The sequence below is a fragment of the Anser cygnoides genome, chromosome Z (genome assembly GCF_040182565.1).
Source record: "Anser cygnoides isolate HZ-2024a breed goose chromosome Z, Taihu_goose_T2T_genome, whole genome shotgun sequence".
Taxonomy (NCBI): domain Eukaryota; kingdom Metazoa; phylum Chordata; class Aves; order Anseriformes; family Anatidae; genus Anser; species Anser cygnoides.
Window position 1 is genome coordinate 1,882,511 of NC_089912.1, and position 18,084 is coordinate 1,900,594.

The 18,084-nt window shown below is 40.4% G+C and overlaps 1 protein-coding gene across 21 annotated transcripts in view; it reads left to right on the forward strand.

Annotated features, from left to right (window-relative positions):
• Nucleotides 1–18,084, forward strand: part of KIAA0825 (KIAA0825 ortholog) — a 259,660-nt gene that overhangs the window by 8,976 nt on the left and 232,600 nt on the right. For 18 of the 21 annotated variants that reach the window (XM_048046659.2, XM_048046658.2, XM_048046663.2 and 15 more), the window contains one exon: nucleotides 2,867–2,952. The gene's annotated coding sequence lies outside the window, so the exon portion shown is untranslated. Of the gene's footprint in view, nucleotides 1–2,866; nucleotides 2,953–9,755; nucleotides 9,896–18,084 lie in introns of all 21 variants that reach the window. The other 3 variants (XM_066988616.1, XM_048046649.2, XM_066988615.1) reach the window with 1 other exon arrangement.

The window sequence follows — 18,084 nt, forward strand, 5'->3', positions numbered from 1 at the left end:
TCCCTTCCCTTCCCTTCCCTTCCCTTCCCTTCCCTTCCCTTCCCTTCCCTTCCCTTCCCTTCCCTTCCCTTCCCTTCCCTTCCCTTCCCTTCCCTTCCCTTCCCTTCCCTTCCCTTCCCTTCCCTTCCCTTCCCTTCCCTTCCCTTCCCTTCCCTTCCCTTCCCTTCCCTTCCCTTCCCTTCCCTTCCCTTCCCTTCCCTTCCCTTCCCTTCCCTTCCCTTCCCTTCCCTTCCCTTCCCTTCCCTTCCCGTTCCCGTTCCCGTTCCCGTTCCCGTTCCCGTTCCCGTTCCCCTGTATACAATGTACTTTAGAATCTTTCTAAATGCGTGATTAGTGGAATTTAACCATAACCATAGTCTAGATAGTCTTCAAAAGCATTCTTTTTGCTTTTATCGATTTGCTGAAGCTCCTGCACTGTGTTTTGGGTTCTGAAGTCCACATTAATGGAAGAGTTTCATTTTTTCTGGGATGAGGAGAAAAATGCCCATGTTTCATAGGCACTGATATTCTAAAATGGAGTTTGATCATTTTTTGACTGATTATGTGTTTTATCTGTTGGAAAGCTTTTCAAGGATTTCTCCACTCTGATGGGCCACTCTTCAAATCTGAGCTTAAATTTATTGAAACTCTTCTGTAGCCTCTGGTTCTTGTAGCAGTATTGGTCTTTTCCTAAAAGTCTGAGTAATATGGTTAATAATTCTCCCCTTTAGAACTAAGCATGTCAGCTAGCTGTCAGCTCTGCGATGTGCCTGATCTTCTCTCTTGCAGGGTTCAATTCAATATCAAATTCAAGTCATCTGAATGGCAATGCCAAAGACTGCCAGAATGTTACTCTGTTCTACTTTGTAATTTCCTCTTCTGTTCATTTTTAAATTTTATGTTTGATAACACAGAATCTCTTTATACATTGTCGCTTAATTTTATTTCTCATTAGTTAATATAGGTGAAATAATCAGTGTGAATGTTTCTGCTTACAATTTTAGTTTTAGCAAATACGCTACTTATTTAACTTGTCCAAACATGTTGAAGGTATTGAATTTTAAGGCAAAAACATTCACAGTCTGAAAAGGGAACACTGACAAGTTCAGTCAAAAGGGAAAAGAAGAATAATTTATAAAAAGAACTGTAGATAATGATGCCAACCAGTTGTTTTAAAGTGCATCTACCTCACCTTTAATGAATTAGATTTGTCAACAGCATATGTTTTATGCACCACTTCTAATGAAGTGGCACACCAGCACTACAGTGGTACTTTGAGGTTTATTCCATCAAAGCTTTTTGCTGTCGTAAAGTAGACCTTTTTAAATAATAGATACTAAAAACTACATTTAAATAACATTAAGGTTGTGACACAAACACCAAATGACAAACTTCAGGCAATTCAAAGTTAGGGCTGACAACTTGTCATTAACTTGCATTGTTGCTTTTTAAAAAAGAAGCACGATTGCATGATTTAAGGATTGAATGTCAGACTAACTTTATATTTCTTGGCTTTTGTGGGCTGGAGTTACAACCTTGCTGTCATTTTTGATACATTTTTTTGCATAGCCTCTGCTTTCAGAAAAGTAATAAAAGCAGTGCAGAAAGTACAGGCTTTGTTGGCTTTGTTGTTCATTTAAAACACAGATGTGAAAGTGTTGGTCCAAGACTAGGGGCTATCTGATCGTCAGACTTTTGAGCAGTTCTTTCAAATTTCCTTCCTCTTTGCTGATTCTTCTACAGAACTCCTGGGAAGTGGTTACAGGAACTATAGTGCTGGGGTGCTGTGCTAAAACCCCTGCAAATGTCAATAGATTCCAATCTCTTCCCACCTAAAGAAGCAGTTTGAAACAAACAAATAAACAAAAAGAGTACTGAATAAAGTAAGAATTTAGTACATGTTGAAAGCCTTGAAAATAGATTCTTTTAATAGCTTTAAATATTGTAAAACAAAAGCAGGTGAACAGGATATTTCCTTTTATTTCCTACATATGTTTTCCCATTTTGTTGCTGTTAAGCAAAATGGAACTTTATATTCTGGCATGCCTATGTAAACAAGATCCTTTCTATTCCTCTGTAGAGATGATTTCTCAAGGTCTGTGAATCAACTTCATGTTCAACTATGATACTTTCTGTAGTTTTGTTGATAAGGTCCACACTGCTGCCAAGTAGGCAGCATCTCACTGCAGTCCCCTTTGCCGTGCCACCATCACAGCTGCCTGGTAACTGGGGTTTGCAGATAGTAAGGGGGTGATGCAGAAGGTATCAGGAAAGGTATGTATATTATAAGGTATTTTTGCTGAGCTAGCTTTTAGCTACCTTATTTCATTCATTGCATTAGTATTCACAAACACTAGCAAAAGCAGCAGCCAATCTTTAGTTCTTATAATACAATATTCACTTCAGACTTCCATCTTTTTTGTATTTGTTATCTAAATTGATTTTTCTATGAGTCAGTGACCACAGGATAGACTATTCTCAATGAGGCCTTTCTGTGAAGTTCAGAAACAATGACTGAGCTATGTGGTCCTTACCTAAACATTTCTAATACCTGCCATGTGTTATTTTGTTTCATTCTGTGGCTTTCTAGTTTCCCATTTGGCACAGATCTTCTCTTTATTACTTTTCTGCTTTTGGAATAACAAAATGAAGTACTATGCTAATGACGTGGTTTGTGTAATACATATCAATAGAAATGGAGGTTTACAAAGTTATTAGCTTTTTTTAACATTTTGATCTCAGATTATTTATTAGTTGGAATTAAGCATATGGTCTTATTGAGTGAGCAATTTTACATAATACTTAGGCCCTTAGGATTTTTATTTGTAAAAGTAGTGGTTCTTCAAATATTACTTATTGATCATTTTATTACTTTCTTTTTACACAGAACCACTGAAAAAACAGTTAATTGAACATTATGCATGGTCTCGTAAAGTCAAAGAAAATTTCAGTTACAGAGGGAACATACTGAAGGTATGTATATATGTAAATTGTACATTTATATCTTGTGAAATTGACTTGCTATAAACTACGAATGCTTAAAAAGCTTTAACTGTATAATGAGATGAGACCTATTCAAAGGAAAGTGCTTATGGGTTCTAATCAAGAATATATATGAATTTTTATTGATTGAAGAAAACATAAGAAGTGCTACATTTATATTTAAGTTTTTTAAAAGTTCTAGGCAAGCTCCGTTCATATCAGCAATTTTATAAATTCTTCTCTCTTTACGCCAGATATAAAAAATGACTAGATGTTCTGTAAGAATTATATAGGTATGAATTTCAGCTGCATGCTAGTGTAATTTTGGAAGAAATCTGAATAAAGTATCTCTTTCTTTGTAGTTAGGAATATACGGCTATTTTAGAAGTTGAGACCATTGTTTTTGAAAATATTATTTTTTAGCATTTCCTTAGGTGCACCAGTCCAAAATATTTATTTTATTTGGAGCAGAACACAGTCTGTTCCATAATATACAGAAAAACCTAATAACCTCTCTTGACCCTATGAAAAGGGTTAAGAAAGGTGACCCTGGTTATCTGAACCCAAGTTATCTGAATCTATTTCCTCTGTGAAATAAATCTATTTATCTTTGCTCTTTTTGAATGCATTGTCATTAATGCATATCGTCACAAAATTCTAACTTAAATAAGAATGTGTAATCATTCCAAGATGTCATTTTGGGAGCTATATTGTCTAGTAGTACAGATGAAGAATTGGATTATTGGTGGTACGAATAGTAGGCTATACAATGTTTCTGAGTCTTACCATGCCATTTGACTGGGAGCATGTGAGTTATGTCAGGTTATGCAGATACAAGGGGTGGTGAGGAATACATCAGACTTGATTCTTTTCATATTATCGACTTATCCCTGGAGCACACTGGTATGATAAAAAATGGAAGAAAACAAAAGACTCTAGTCTGCCTTGGTATTAAAAATGAAATCATTCATTCAATGCCATTCTGTGACATATACTTTAAAAACAAGAGATTTTTGATTCTCTTGTTTGGAAAAAACTTAAAGTTTCTGAATAGTGTTCAGCTCCAAAGATTAGAATGAGTCAGGATATTGCAATGTCATTTATTACCAGCTCATCTAAGAAAAAAATGTTGTTTCAGTAAATGCTCTTTGCCTTTCCTATCCCTGAACTCTTTCTTTGTTACTCAGAATTCATACAATTAAATACTTTTGTCACTGGATGCTTTGTTTGTCCTTGTAACATCCACCACGCTTTTTTTTTGGTGTTGCACGAGTGAAGAAAATCTTCAGCTGGGACCACCTGTTCTTGGCTGGCTCAGAACAAACATAATTTGTCTTGCAGATTAATGGAATAGAGTTGATACTCCAAGGTTCGCTGTTGAACTCATATAAAAATAGATTTGGTTACAACTTATACTTTGGAAGGATATTCTGGTAGAGTTGTCACTACACTCAGTTTTAGGCAGTCAAATTACAGAAAGTATAGATAGAACCATAATAATTTGATTGTTTTCAACTTGAACCTTCTATCCTTCTATGGCTTTTTTAAAATTTATTTACAAAAGTAGTAAAATGCTATAAAAGTTAAGAAGAAATTTGCTGGAATGTTAATGTGACCCTAGAAAAAATGTTACTCATTTTTAATTTAGTCTGTGTATTAACCCTCTTTTTCTCTCTAGAAACTTTTAAATATAATCTTCCATTAAGAAAAAAAAAATAAAAACAGCTTTTTAGTTTTTAGTCTGTTATTGTTCTGAAGGAAAAGATTTATTTCATGTGATAGGTAAGTAGTGCACATTGTTTACACTGTAGTTCCACTTCTCTGCTGGATACACAACTCATTTGAGTCATATAATTATGTAAGAAATAACACAGTGCATGGTGTTCCCTTGTAAGATATTTATGAACACTTGCCCTCTTAATCATGAAACCAAAGGCTAAGTGCTTTCTGCACTAGAGAATTTCATGTAATGTCCTTACAGTATTTGTTTAAGATGATCGGAAGGAGGAACCCCTTTCTGCATCACAAAGGAGCCAGTTGTCTTTCCTTTTTGCATATTAATATATGGTCTAGTCTGGTTCCAAAGGAAGATTTATTTTCCACTGTGTGAATGCATTTTGTTATGATTCCCAACACAGTTGTCTCCATCAGGTTTTTAAATGAAATTATCGATACAACATCTTTACAGAAGAGATGGTAGAACCTATTAGGGTTCTCTGTTAATCATCTTGAATCATACCCACATGGCATTACCTCAGCATATACTGACTAACACTATAGAGGCAGTTGAACTTCGCCACAAAGTACAAGATATTTTTTTCATGAGCTACCAGGTTGAAGACTCTAAGTTGCGCTATGATCAGGAACTTCAGGCTATGGTGTAAGAGCATCACTTACAAAATCCTTGAGAAGATGGAAGCTCATTTCATTATAACTACTTATTTATTTTCCTTTCTTCTCCAGTGGCAATGCAAAGGCATTATGGATAAATGTTCTTTAAAAATGCCACTTTCTTCTGCACTTTTGCTGCTTTTGTAGCATCACAGCTGTGACTTCCACTTTCTCTATAGAAATAAAGATGCAACAGCTGATAACTTTAATTTATCAAGTGAGACAGAACTCATTAGAAGATATGATAGAAAGGATGCTCTGGGAAGATAAAGGTTTCCTCTGATCAAGCAGTTGAGAAAAAAATCAGTTCTATATGGCTTCTAAATGACATAAGAATTTCCTTTCTTTAAAAATAAAAATGAAAATCTGGCTTCCTTGTTAGTTATAGAACTGCAAGTCAGTAAGGCATAAGGTTTATTTTTGTACGATAATTTTGATTACGATTAACTAGGTCAATATACCAGTCAATATTTGTACATTAATATACTGTTCTACAGATGTCTTTCTTACCTCTTACTGCCAGTGTGCGATAGTGCATACATCCTAAATGATAAATAATTTTGTCCTTTAGTGCAGAAAGGTAGCTAATAATCAGTTATGAGTTCTGGTGTGAATTCAAAGTGGCAGTTAACCAGAAGTAAAGACGTATTCAAGACTAAACACTTCATTTAAAAAGACTAATTTATTTTTTTTCCTCCTTTAAGATGCTTTGATAGCAATCTTGTGATGTTTTCTGTGATAAAAGATAATGCAGGTCCAATCTGATACAGACCTAACATGGTAGAATCACTCTCCTGCTGAGTAACAAAATTGTGCTTTTGCTAGCCGTCCTAAAGGAGAAAAATGCAATAAGCTTTTAAAACTCTTATTCTTCACTGGGAAGGAAAGCAAAATAAGAAGGCAAAGAGGAAGATGTCCTACCATGAACATGAGTGATCACAGACACCCAGTTGTCAGCTCAAACTACTAATGCTAAAACTCTCCTGTGTTAGTAGAAAGCATAACTGCCTTGCTGTGAAACTTGAGACACCATCTAGGCATATACCTCTGCATTTCTTAAACCGATTTTATGAATTTGTCAAAGATGGTCTTTTACTGCCTTGGTATATTCCAATTAGTTACCAACTAATGTTTTTAAAGCACCTTTGTTAGTCTTAAATTAGGCTTGCATATGAGAAAATCAATTTGAGGTATTAAAACAAATATCTAACATGAGGCTTTTGATGGGAAGCATCTTGGTTATTGTGTTTTTTGTTTTTTTTATAGCTGATAACACTTCAAAACCTGATTGCAACTTTAAATGAGTCAAAATACTAAGAAGCAATAGACTTCCACATGATTAGGGAGACTGCTGTGTCTATGTGAAGAAAATATATTAAAATGTATTATGCTTTGATTAATCCACATAAACTTCAAGTACAATCCTAATTATACAATACTGTGCCTCATCTGAAAAATCAATTACTTTTAAACTGATATATGTGAAGCAGTGAGTAATGTTATCAACCTCTACTTTGAAGACAAGCCAACAGAGAGGAAAATGATTACAGATCACATCCTTTTGCAGAAGCTTATTTGCCTTGAACATATTTCCTGTTGTCAAATGCTAACCTTTCTTAGACTGTCACTGATGTAGTTGAATATAAAGTTGTCTTCCTCGAAAGTGTGGTTTATATTACATTCTAACAGCAACCATTTGGTCAATTATAGAAAAGTAAAATGATCTTGAAAGAGATCCTATGAGATCTACTGAATTAAAATATTTTGTATAATTTTTTTAAATGCAGTTTATTGTTAGCTTATGACATGCAATTGTCACCTTTTGCATGCAGTTTTTTCTTTTATTTGAAAGTGCTGGCTTCTTTAAACACAATTACAGTTGTTGGTTTGCTAATCCTGTGAGTCAATCTACGCTAAACAAGAAGCTTATATGAAACCCTTGGCAGCTTCAGTGAAAATTAAAAAGCATGCTTTACTGTAGAGATTGTCAAGAGTGGAAATAATATTTGTCCAGTCGGACAGCTTGCTTTTGTAGTCGCTAAATGAAAGTTGAGATTCTGTCTCTTCCTTGAAAGCTTCTATGTCAAGAAGGTAATTTGGACTGTTTGTGGTTTGACAGGGATTATTAAAATCAGATGAAGTGAAGGGAAGGAAGTGTGCGAAAGCAAAATTGACAGTGACACTCTCTATTATTTGCAGCTTGGATCATGATGACTATGTTGATACGATAGATTCTAAATGTTAGGTTCACTGTTGGGATATGTTAAGCAGCAAATACAGTTAAATGCAGTTATAGATGATTTTTCTGACTTAACACAAAGCCATTCAGCACTTGTTTTCTTTGGGGAATTTTGGAGTGGGAAGGGGTGGGGGATGCGTAGGGCACGTTGCGGAAAAAGAGACTAGAGGGGCAAATGGAAAGAAAAAGGGGGTGGTACCAGAGAGAATTTAATTTTTTCCTTTGTGATTTGATTTAGGCAACAACACACTATCCTTCCTTTGAGTTCATACAGTTTGCTGATATACTTGAGAGGGAATAAAACTGAGGACTAAGAATTGATAGAACACGTCATAAGATTTATTTTCTGGTCCCTGGAATTTTGGTAGGAATTTTCTTAGCATTTGTAGTTTTGCATAAAGCAAGCTCAAGTCTTAAAGACTGCTGTTTCATATCAATTTTTCATGACTTGCATCATGCATGTTATGTTTTTAAATAGTGATCTTTTCTGCCACTTCGAGATAAATAATTTAAAAACTTAAATTATTGCAATATTCATATAGCTGAATTTTTAATTGCTGAAGATACATTAGCTGCACACTGTATGCATCTTTTAGTGTCTAGTGAATATACGATGTATTATTTAATTTTAATCCTTTGTTTTATCTCTAGGTTATATAGGTAAACTTTCAATTTTTGAGCAGGCAAGTCAGTGCAAAAATAAAACATCTGATTACTCAAGTTTCAAGGTTGCTCTCATTTCTGTGTGGTTTACTTTCTGTTTTCCAGTGTGAGAACTTTGTGAAAAATTCAGTTTGGGGCCAGTATTCAGTGTAGAGTCTTACCGATTTAATAGGAAATTAGAGAACTGAAAGGAAAACAGGTGACACATAAAAGCCTTTACTGTTATTTAGCACAGCCATAGCTTCATATCTTTCAAACAACTTTGTGGCTAAAAATGCAATGTTTGAACAGTTAAACCATGCCAGTGTAACAAGGCCTGTCTCTCATCTTCACCTATCTTCACAGTGTAGTGAAGCATATTAGCATTCGGAGTGATTCATCTCCCAGAACAAAAGGGGTTAGAGAGCAGAGTGACTGAGGGAAAGGAGGTTACAGAGATTTGTTTGCAGACTTTCAAAATAAAGACTGCCATGAGATCAGAGGGTGCTGTGGAACACTAAGTGGGGACACTGGTAAAGGAGGTGCTCCTATAAAGGAGCACACAGAACTTGTAACTGAGAGAAGAGTGAAAAACCCTGGTGTAGGCTAGAGGAGAGAATGTGAGTCACAAACAACCGCCCTGACACCCACCCTGAAAGATTGAAAATGCGTGCATTGGGCAATCTTGGAGGTAGGTAGAAGGTACAGCAGTGAGCAACTCCCGTGCAAGACACGAAATGTGTGGTTCTGCAGTTGCAGAAGCCTCTACTTGAACTATCAAAAAGTTAGGTTAGCATTACAGTTTTGTTTTTTGATGGGCATACTACCTACCCGCCTTAGATACACCCTCATTTCTGACTGATGCTAGGCATAGTGAAAGACAGTCCTTCAGCTGAAGATCTCAAAACCTGAACAGGACAAAAGAAAGGGAGAGGAGGAAAAGACTGTTCCTGTTTTAATCGAATCTAAAGAATAGGAATACATAATTAACCCAACTCCTGTGCTATATATGAAGTATGTAGCTGAACTAGGAATTGAACTATGCTCACTAGAGGATAATACTTGCAACTGAATGTTTGTGTGCATATATTCATGATTTAGGGAACTGGAGATTTCTGTGTTGGTAGTATAGAAGGCCAATGAATCAGGCAAGTTTCACGCTTTACTATTATGACATTGATAAACAATACATGTAGTTCTTAATTGTTATCAATCATTATCACACAAGATTAAAACAGTCCTTAAAAGGTTTATCCTAAATCGACTGTCAGTTTACAATATCACAGAGCTGATACAGCATAGCTACCATTGATGGCTTAAACAAATTACAGAATACCTAATTAGAAGAACAATCAAAATCCAGGCTCCAGGTTTTGTAGAAGTACTACTCTATTTTAGTTAGAACCGGGGGGAAAGCTGCCCTTCCTAAATGTGCAGCTTTAGCATGTTACTCAGCCAAATGCTCATAGTTTGGGATGTGTCATGATTCTGTTGGACTCCATCTCTGTCTCCTGTTCTCTAGTATTCCTCAGAGGCGCAGTTAATTGGATCAAGCGACATTTTCTAATGTCTGTCTGTGGAATTATTTTGACGGCCCATGAGTGAGGAAAAACAAACTCAAAACTTAGCATTTCAGTAATTACGGTGCTTCAGCTACAAAAGGTGAGATACTTGTTCGGAGATTGAGAACATAGTAGACAAGAGCAGATGCTGCTGGCATAAAGTGCCTTAATTTGTTTGCTTGGTTCCAGAGTGAATTTCAGATCCATCACAGAATCCCAGAATGGTTTGGGTTGGAAGGGACCTTACAGTGCACCCAGTTCCAACCCTTGCCATGGGGGGACACCTCCCACCAGACCAGGTTGGACAAGGCCCCCTGCAGCCTGGCCTTGAACACCTCCAGGGATGGGGCAGCCACAGCTTCTCTGGGCTGCCTGTTCCAGTGCCTCACTACCCTCAGAGCAGAGAAGTTCTTCCTAATATCTAATCTAAATCTCCCCTCTCCCAGTTTAAAGCTCTTACCCCTCGTCCTATCCCTAAAACCCCTGACAAAGAGTCCCTCCCCAGCTTTCCCATAGCCCCCTTTAGGTACTGGAAAGCCTCTATAAGGTCTTCCTGGAGCCTTCTCTTCTCCAGGCTGAACAACCCCAGTTTCCTCAGCCTCTACTCAATAGAATCAGAATGTTTTGAGTTGGAAGGGACCTTTAAAGATCGTCTGCGAGATTCCTTGTTGCTTGTTCATGTTAGTCTATAATAGCTGTACTGAGTTTTATTCTTAATGTAAACAACACAAATGCACCTCACAATTTATGCAGTGTGTTATTTTTACTTCAAATGTAATACATGTGTTTATGTATTGGCATAATTTAACATTTCATTTCCTACTGAAGTGCATAGTTCATTTGTCAGCTGAGACACCTTTCCATGTATAATCCATTTCTAGTGCAGGACTTTCAGTTGTGGGAAAGGAGTCTGTTTCATTTTTTTAAAAAGAAAATCACAATGTAGTGCTAGTATTTGTGAAATAAAGGTCAGCAAAGACTTTGGTGAGCCTCTACACTGGCCATGCTGAGCAGAATCTAGCACACAGAGTGATTAGAAACAATTTTTCTTGATTTCTAAGGGCTACTCTTGGTTTCTGTCAGCATTTTGCATGATGGAGTGATTTGATACTCTGTGGTGGCTTTTGTTTCCAGAAACACCAGCACTAGAAACCAATGCTTTATTACTATTTCATATGACATATCATATATTTGAGTGAAGTAATTTGTTCAACTCCTGCCTCCTTGTAATACCTGCTGTTAAAAGCTTGCTGAAATAGAACTGGACAAAAAGTAACATAAGCAGATTTTTTTTTTTTGAAAGTGAAGGCATTATATAAAATAAGCATTTTCGGTACTTTTAAAACTTGTTGGTAGGCTATCAAAAATAAATTTCCACATTTCATAAGTCGAGTAAATGAAATTGAGCAACAATTATGTGACAAACATCAGCATTTTGTGGTTTTCTCTCCTAAATATCATCGTACCGTCATAATTATTTTTATACCAGGGATGATCTGCCACTTATTTGTGTAGCAGGGACTTCCATTTGTGTCATAAGGATGGTGAGAAAAGACGGAGACCTACAGATTGCTTTGAACTGAAACACAGAGAAACTCTAAAAATGAATTATCTGAAAAATATGATTCCTGTGTTGACTCATTAAGTTATATTCATCTGCAGTTCAAGGAACTGCTTGTAAATCAGTATAAATAACATCCAGATTATCTAATTGCATCTTATTGACACATTATGTGAGACAGAATGGCATATATTTTATGGTACCTGTTCCGTTAACCAGTATAAAAATATAAGCATAGTGACTAATCTTAACATTCGGAAGGGATCATGAGTAGAAGCCTGAAACTAGGGGTGGTGTAAGTTAAATCTGAGAAATAAATCTTTAAAAGTACTGTCAAAATAAACAGCATACTTTTAAAGTAAGACAACAATGAATATCTTGTATTAAGAAATACTGTTGATTCAAATGAGAGTAGAGTTTATTGTCAGTGAATGGACTTAACTTCCAGAGAGGGGAAGTCCTTTGGCCTTTAACACAGACAAATCCTGAGTTTCCTTGTTTTCCTTGCTTACACCAATAGTGCAGGTTCTCATGACATTTAATGGCTTGTTTTGGGAAGGAGTTGAATATTTTCTCTACAAATACTTCCTGTTTGACAAATCTATTATTTCATCTTGATTGCAGTTACAAAGTGAACTTTATGTAAGCCTAATAAAAAGAATAGTACAATCTGTGCTTAATTCATATTTGGAGCTGGGAGGTTAAATAAACAAGGAGCTTGGGTTTCTAAATAAGGTAGGCATTAGTAGTTTGTTAAGAGCTGTCTTTTCTACTTCTGTGTATCTTTAGCTAAACTTTTCCGTCCTTGTTCATGTCCTTGAGAGTATTCAGTTTTAGAAAGAGACTTAACTACCGTATTTTCCAAAACTGAATAAGCCTACTGAGTAAGTGGGTTTTAAAAGCTTTTGAACTGGTCTGTGGTCCAGGAAAGCATGAAATGGAATGTGGAATCACAACTGTCTTCGTTCTTTAAATAGTGGATTCTGTTATATCTGACTGAATAAAAGAATACATGATTTTTTTTTGAAAAATCTTGAGATGCAGAAGTGATCTCTGGGTCATACAGCAGCTATTCCAAATTACGAATGCTAGCTTGATGTTTGGGAGGTAACAAATAGCCTTTTCGAACCACTTACCAACATCTTTTTTGACCACCTCCTCTTTTGTAGGTACTATCTAATATAGAATAGTTGTATTCCTTCTGCATTTGTTGTGCTATTTAGCAAAGTCTGGTGACTTACTTTTACTGTATATGTGTTCTCAAACAGAAGTAAACTTTTCTCTTCAGAAATGTGAATCAAAATAAGAAAGAAGTTTGCTCACTTAAGCTTGGAAATACTTTTTTTTTTTTTTTTTTAATTACACAACAAAGTCTGTAAAAAAGCACAGTAGTTTCTTGAACAGAATTTACTGGTTTGTTAAAAACTCCCCCAACACAGTATTTGCTTCTAGTCAGCTGTTTGATCTGATTAGAACACAAACATAACACGGATATCTTTATGAAATCATCCAAAAAAGCTATCTGTGCTGCAAAATTTGTTTTCAGATCTTTAAACACTTCAAGAAATGCTTTGTAGTGTGTACTTGTAAGAAAGTGTTTGTGAACTATTTGTTTGCTTTGTTTTATAACCTTTATAAAAACTATGTAAAAGTTCGTTTGCTTTATTCTTATATCTTCCCTAGTATTGTACACCTGTTTCACAATGAATGCACTTTGAGCATTCAGAAGTCCAGCACAGAAACATCTGACAGCAATTTCTTATGATGATAATTCCCATACTTTTTATCTTTCATGCCGTGGCAACCATAGATTGTTGTCGTACTTATCTGTATTTGGCTAATGCACAAGTCTAAGCAATAGTGTTTTGTGGTACATAAGAATAAAATGCTATGCATGAAAACTGAGCTTTTGGGGATTGGCCTGCCTGTGTAGCTTGCTATATTCAGTGGAGTTGCAGCTGGATGTGAGGAACACAGCCAGTGACAAACATGGTATAATTTAAAAGACTCCATAACCCTTGGGAATGCCAGCATCTAGTATATATGGATAGCTCTGTTAGTATGGCAACATCTCCAGTGCAGACACATTCTGCAGAGGAGCGGGGGGATCAAGTCCGCTTGAGGCAGCTGAGGGAGCCGCCAGGCCCCGGCAGCCCTAGCGAGGGAGGCTGACAAGGCGTGCACAGAGCCAGCAGCGGCAGCGGCGTGCCGTTTACATTGGGCGTCGCCACCATTTTGCAGCCACTCGCTGAGGCAGCCACCCCCTGACGGTAAAAAATCAGGCCCTAGGAGCGCTGCCACCCAGGAGCACCGCGACCAGGACACGCTTGCAGTTAGCGCAGGCAGGTTGCGCAGGGAGGATCCTCTCCTCCCTTTCCCACTTCCCTTTCTCTTCCTTTCCTCTCCTTTGGGAACTCTGCCTCTTATAATTTACCATGGTGGGCACTTGAGGCAGCGGCCTGGCTGAGGCAGCAACCCAAACGGAGGGGACATGGGCTCTCTGGGCTCATGTGGGCACCCAGGTGGAACCCCTGAGGGGTGAAGTTGCAGTCCGGACTGGTGACTGTGGGGAGCTCCAGAATCTGGAGGCACCCCAGGGCCCTGAGGGAAGAGAGGGCTGTCATAGGTGCAGGTGTGCCCTGCTCAAGGAACTGCTTGAGCAGATGGCTGGGCTGCAGTGAGAAATCAGCAGCCTGAGGGGCTCCTGAGAGTCTCTGAGGGAGACAGATAAGTGTGAACCTGCCCCTACTGAAGCCCACCAGCCCCTTCCTAAGTCCCTGCAAAGGGTAGTAGCTGATCCAGCTGCTTGCCTGCAGGACAGAGAGCTTGACAGCCCGTGAGAGGAAAGGGGCTGGACCCTCGTCTCTGCTCGAAGCAGAAGGAGGTGTCTGCCCCAACACTCACGGTGCCACCAACCCCCATGGTCTCCCTGGGTAATAGATTTGAGGCTGTTGGGCAGGAAAGGGGTGAGGGTCTGGTGAGTAGTCGGAACCCAGGCCTTGAGAAGCACATCGAGGTTGAGGGCAGTAGCGAGCATAGGGAGCGGGGCTGGCTGGGGCACTGCATCCAAACCACTGCCACAAAAAGAGGGCGTAGAGTCTTAGTAACTGGGGACTCCTTGCTGGGAGGCACCAAGGCTCCCACTTGCCATCCAGATAACCTCTCCAGAGAGGTGTGCTGTCTTCCTGGAGCATGTGTCAGAGACGTTAGGAAGGCTCTGCAGCAGCTCATTAAACTGGAAGACTACTGTCCTCTTATCGTCATTCAGGCTGGGTGCCAGGATGCTGTGATGAGGAAAGTGAGTAATATTAAAAAGGGCTTTGCATCCCTGGGAAGGATGTTGAAGGGATTTTGGGTGCAGGTAGTATTCTCCTCTGTCTTCCTGATGGGTAACCGGGACCCAGAAAGAAAGAGAACCGCGCAGGTAAATGACTGGCTAAGGGGGTGGTGTCTAGACCAAGGCTTTGGGTATTTTGATCTTGGGCAGGCCTTTGAGAAGCTGGGTATGTGGGCTTCTGATGGACTCCGACTCAGCAAGTGGGGCACAAGCGTGTTGGGGAGCAAGCTCTCTGGACTGATTACCAGGGCTTTAAACTAGGTTCAGCGGGGAAAGAGAGGGGAATTAGATGTGAAAGAGAACGGCTGGGGGATGTTTTCGCTGCTGTCACTGTTGAAGATAGGGAAAAACCTCTGAGTTGTCCCATAGGATCTTCCGAGGGCTCCTCAGAGAAGGTGATGTTGCCGATTCCTCTGTCCAGAATCTTCTTGCGTCCCTCTAGGGGTAACTGCTCCTGCTGCTTCCCTAAAGTGCCTGTATACCAATGTGCATAGCATGGGAAATAAACAGGATGAGCTGGAGATCTGTGTACGGTCACAGGGCCACGATCTCAATGCGATCACAGAGATGTGGTGGGACAACTCGCATGACTGGAAGGCTGTCATGGAGAGCTATGTCCTCTTTAGGAAAGACAGGCTGGGGAAGCGAGGGGGAGGAGTTGTCCTTTATGTGAGGGAGCAATTAGAGTGTACCCACCTCCACCTGGGGGAGGGTGAAGAACTAGTGGAGAGCTTGTGGGTGAGAATTAAGGGGTGGGCTGGTATGGGGGACACTGTTTTGGGGGTGTACTACAGCTCACCTGATCAGGAGGAGGAAGTTGATGAGGCCTTCTACAGGCAGCTGGAAGTAGCCTCGCAATCCCGGATGCTGGTTCTCATGGGGGAGTTTAATCATCCAGACATCTGTTGGGTAACCAACTCAGCCAGGCACGCACAGTCCAAACAGTTCCTACAATGCGTTGCAGATAATTTTCCGAGGCAGGTGGTGGAAGAGCCGACGAGGCAGGGGGTGCTTCTGGACCTTGTTCTTACCAACAGGGATGGACTTGTTAGGGATGTGAAGGATGGGTGCAGCTTGGGATGCAGCAATCATGAGGTGGTGGAGTTCAAGATGGAACTTGGTAGAAGAAGTAAGGCAAAAAGTAGGATTGCTACCCTGAACTTTCGGAGATCCAACTTTGACCTCTTCGGGACCTACCTGCAGGTATCTCGTGGTCTAGTTTGCTAGAAGGTATGGGTGCTTTTGAGAGCTGGGCAACATTTAAACAGCACTTTTTCTAAGCTCAGGATTGGTGCATCCCTAAGAGTAGGAAGTCGGGGAAGGGGGGCAGGAGACCTGCGTGGATGAGCAAGAACCTCATCGACAAGATCAAAAGGAAAAAGAATGTCTACAAAATGTAGAAAAAGGGCCTGTCCCCTTGGGAGGAGTATAGGAGTGTTGTCAAAGCTTGCAGGGATGAGATGAGGAAGGCTAAAGCCCACCTGGAGATGAAACTGGCAAAGGAGATAAAGGATAATAAGAAGGGTTTCTTTAAGTATGTAAGCAGTCAAAGGAAGGCTAGGGATAATAATGTCGGTCCCCTGCTGAACGAGGGGGGTGTCATAGTAACGGGGGATGCTGAGAAGGGGGACATACCGACTGCCTTCTTTGCTTCGGTCTTTGCTTCAAAGACTCCTCCCCAGGACTCCTGGACCGTGAAGGGAGGAGAGAGAGTCTGGGAAACGGAGGGCTCCCCTCTGGTTGAGGAGGGAGTGGTTCGAGAGCATCTGAGTGGGATCAACGCACACAAATCCATGGGTCCTGATGGGATGCATCCACATCTGCTGAGAGAGCTGGCAGAGGTGATCGCTGAACCACTCTCTTATCATCTTTGACAAGTCTTGGAGAACAGGAGAGGTGCCTGAAGACTGGAGGATAGCCAGTGTCAATCGGGTCTTCAAAAAGGGCAAGAAGGAGGATCTGGGAAACTACAGGCCAGGCAGTATCACTTCTGTCCCTGGAAAGGTGTTGGAACAGCTTGTTCTGGATGCCATCTCCAAGCAATAGGAAGACAAGAAGGTTATGAGGGGTAGTCAGCATGGATTCACCAAGGGGAAATCATGCTCGACCAACCTCATTGCCTTCTATGATGGCATCGCTAGCTGGGTAGATGGGGGAAGAACAATGGATGTCATCTACCTTGACTTCAGCAAGTCTTTTGATACTGTCTCCCACGACATCCTGCTAACCAAGCTGTGAAAGTGAAGGATAGATGAGTGGACAGTAAGGTGGGTTGAGAACTGGCTGACTGGCCGAGCTCAGAGGGTGGTGATCGGCAGCGCAGAGTCCAGCTGGAGACCTGTGACTAGCGGTGTTCCCCAGGGGTCGGTGCTGGGTCCAGTCTTGTTCAACATCTTCATCGACGACCTTGATGAGGGAATAGTGTCCGCCCTCAGCAAGTACGCCGATGATACAAAGCTGGGAGCAGTGGCCAACATGCCAGAAGGCTGTGCTGCCATACAGCGAGACCTGGACAGGCTGGAGGGCTGTGCAGTAAGAAACCAAATGAGGTTTAACAAGAGCAAGTGTAGAGTCCTGCTCCTGGGAAGGAACAACCGCACGTATCAGTACAGGCTGGGGATGACCTGCTGGAGAGGAGCTCTGCGGAGAAGGACCTGGGGGTCCTGGTGGACGACAGGTTGGCCATGAGCCAGCAGTGTGCCCTCGTGGCCAAAAAGGCCCATGGGATCCTGGCGTGCATTAAAAGGAGCGTGGCCAGCAGGTCAAGGGAGGTGATCCTGCCCCTTTACTCTGCCCTGGTCAGGCCTCACCTGGAGTACTGTGTCCAGTTCTGGGCTCCCCGGCACAAAAAAGACAGGAATCTCCTGGAGAGAGGCCAGCGGAGGGCCACAAAGATGGTACGGGGCCTGGAGCATCTGCCCTATGAGGAAAGGCTGAGGGACCTGGGTCTGTTCAGCCTGGAGAAAAGAAGACTGAGGGGGGATCTTATTTATGTTTATAATATGGCCAACCTCTTTTCAGTGGTTTGTGGGGACAGGACAAGGGGCAATGGCCACAAGATGGAGCACAGGAAGTTCCACACCAACACACGAAAGAACTTCTTCACGGTGAGGGTGGCGGTGCACTGGGACAGGCTACCCAGGGAGGTTGTGGAGTCTCCTTGGAAAACGTATTTTGAAAAATACGTCTAAGCTGAGGGATAATAATTAATAACCATCTTTTGAAGTCAAACTTAAAAAAATACTGTCTGTTTTGGTAACAAACTATTCATGAGCTAAACTAACAAATAGTGCAATCTAGCTCCTCTGTTATTCTTAAGAACTTATCTGCATGCCAAGTCATTTGGCAAGCTTTAGAAATGTAGCATGATTGTTTCATTTTCAGCACATGG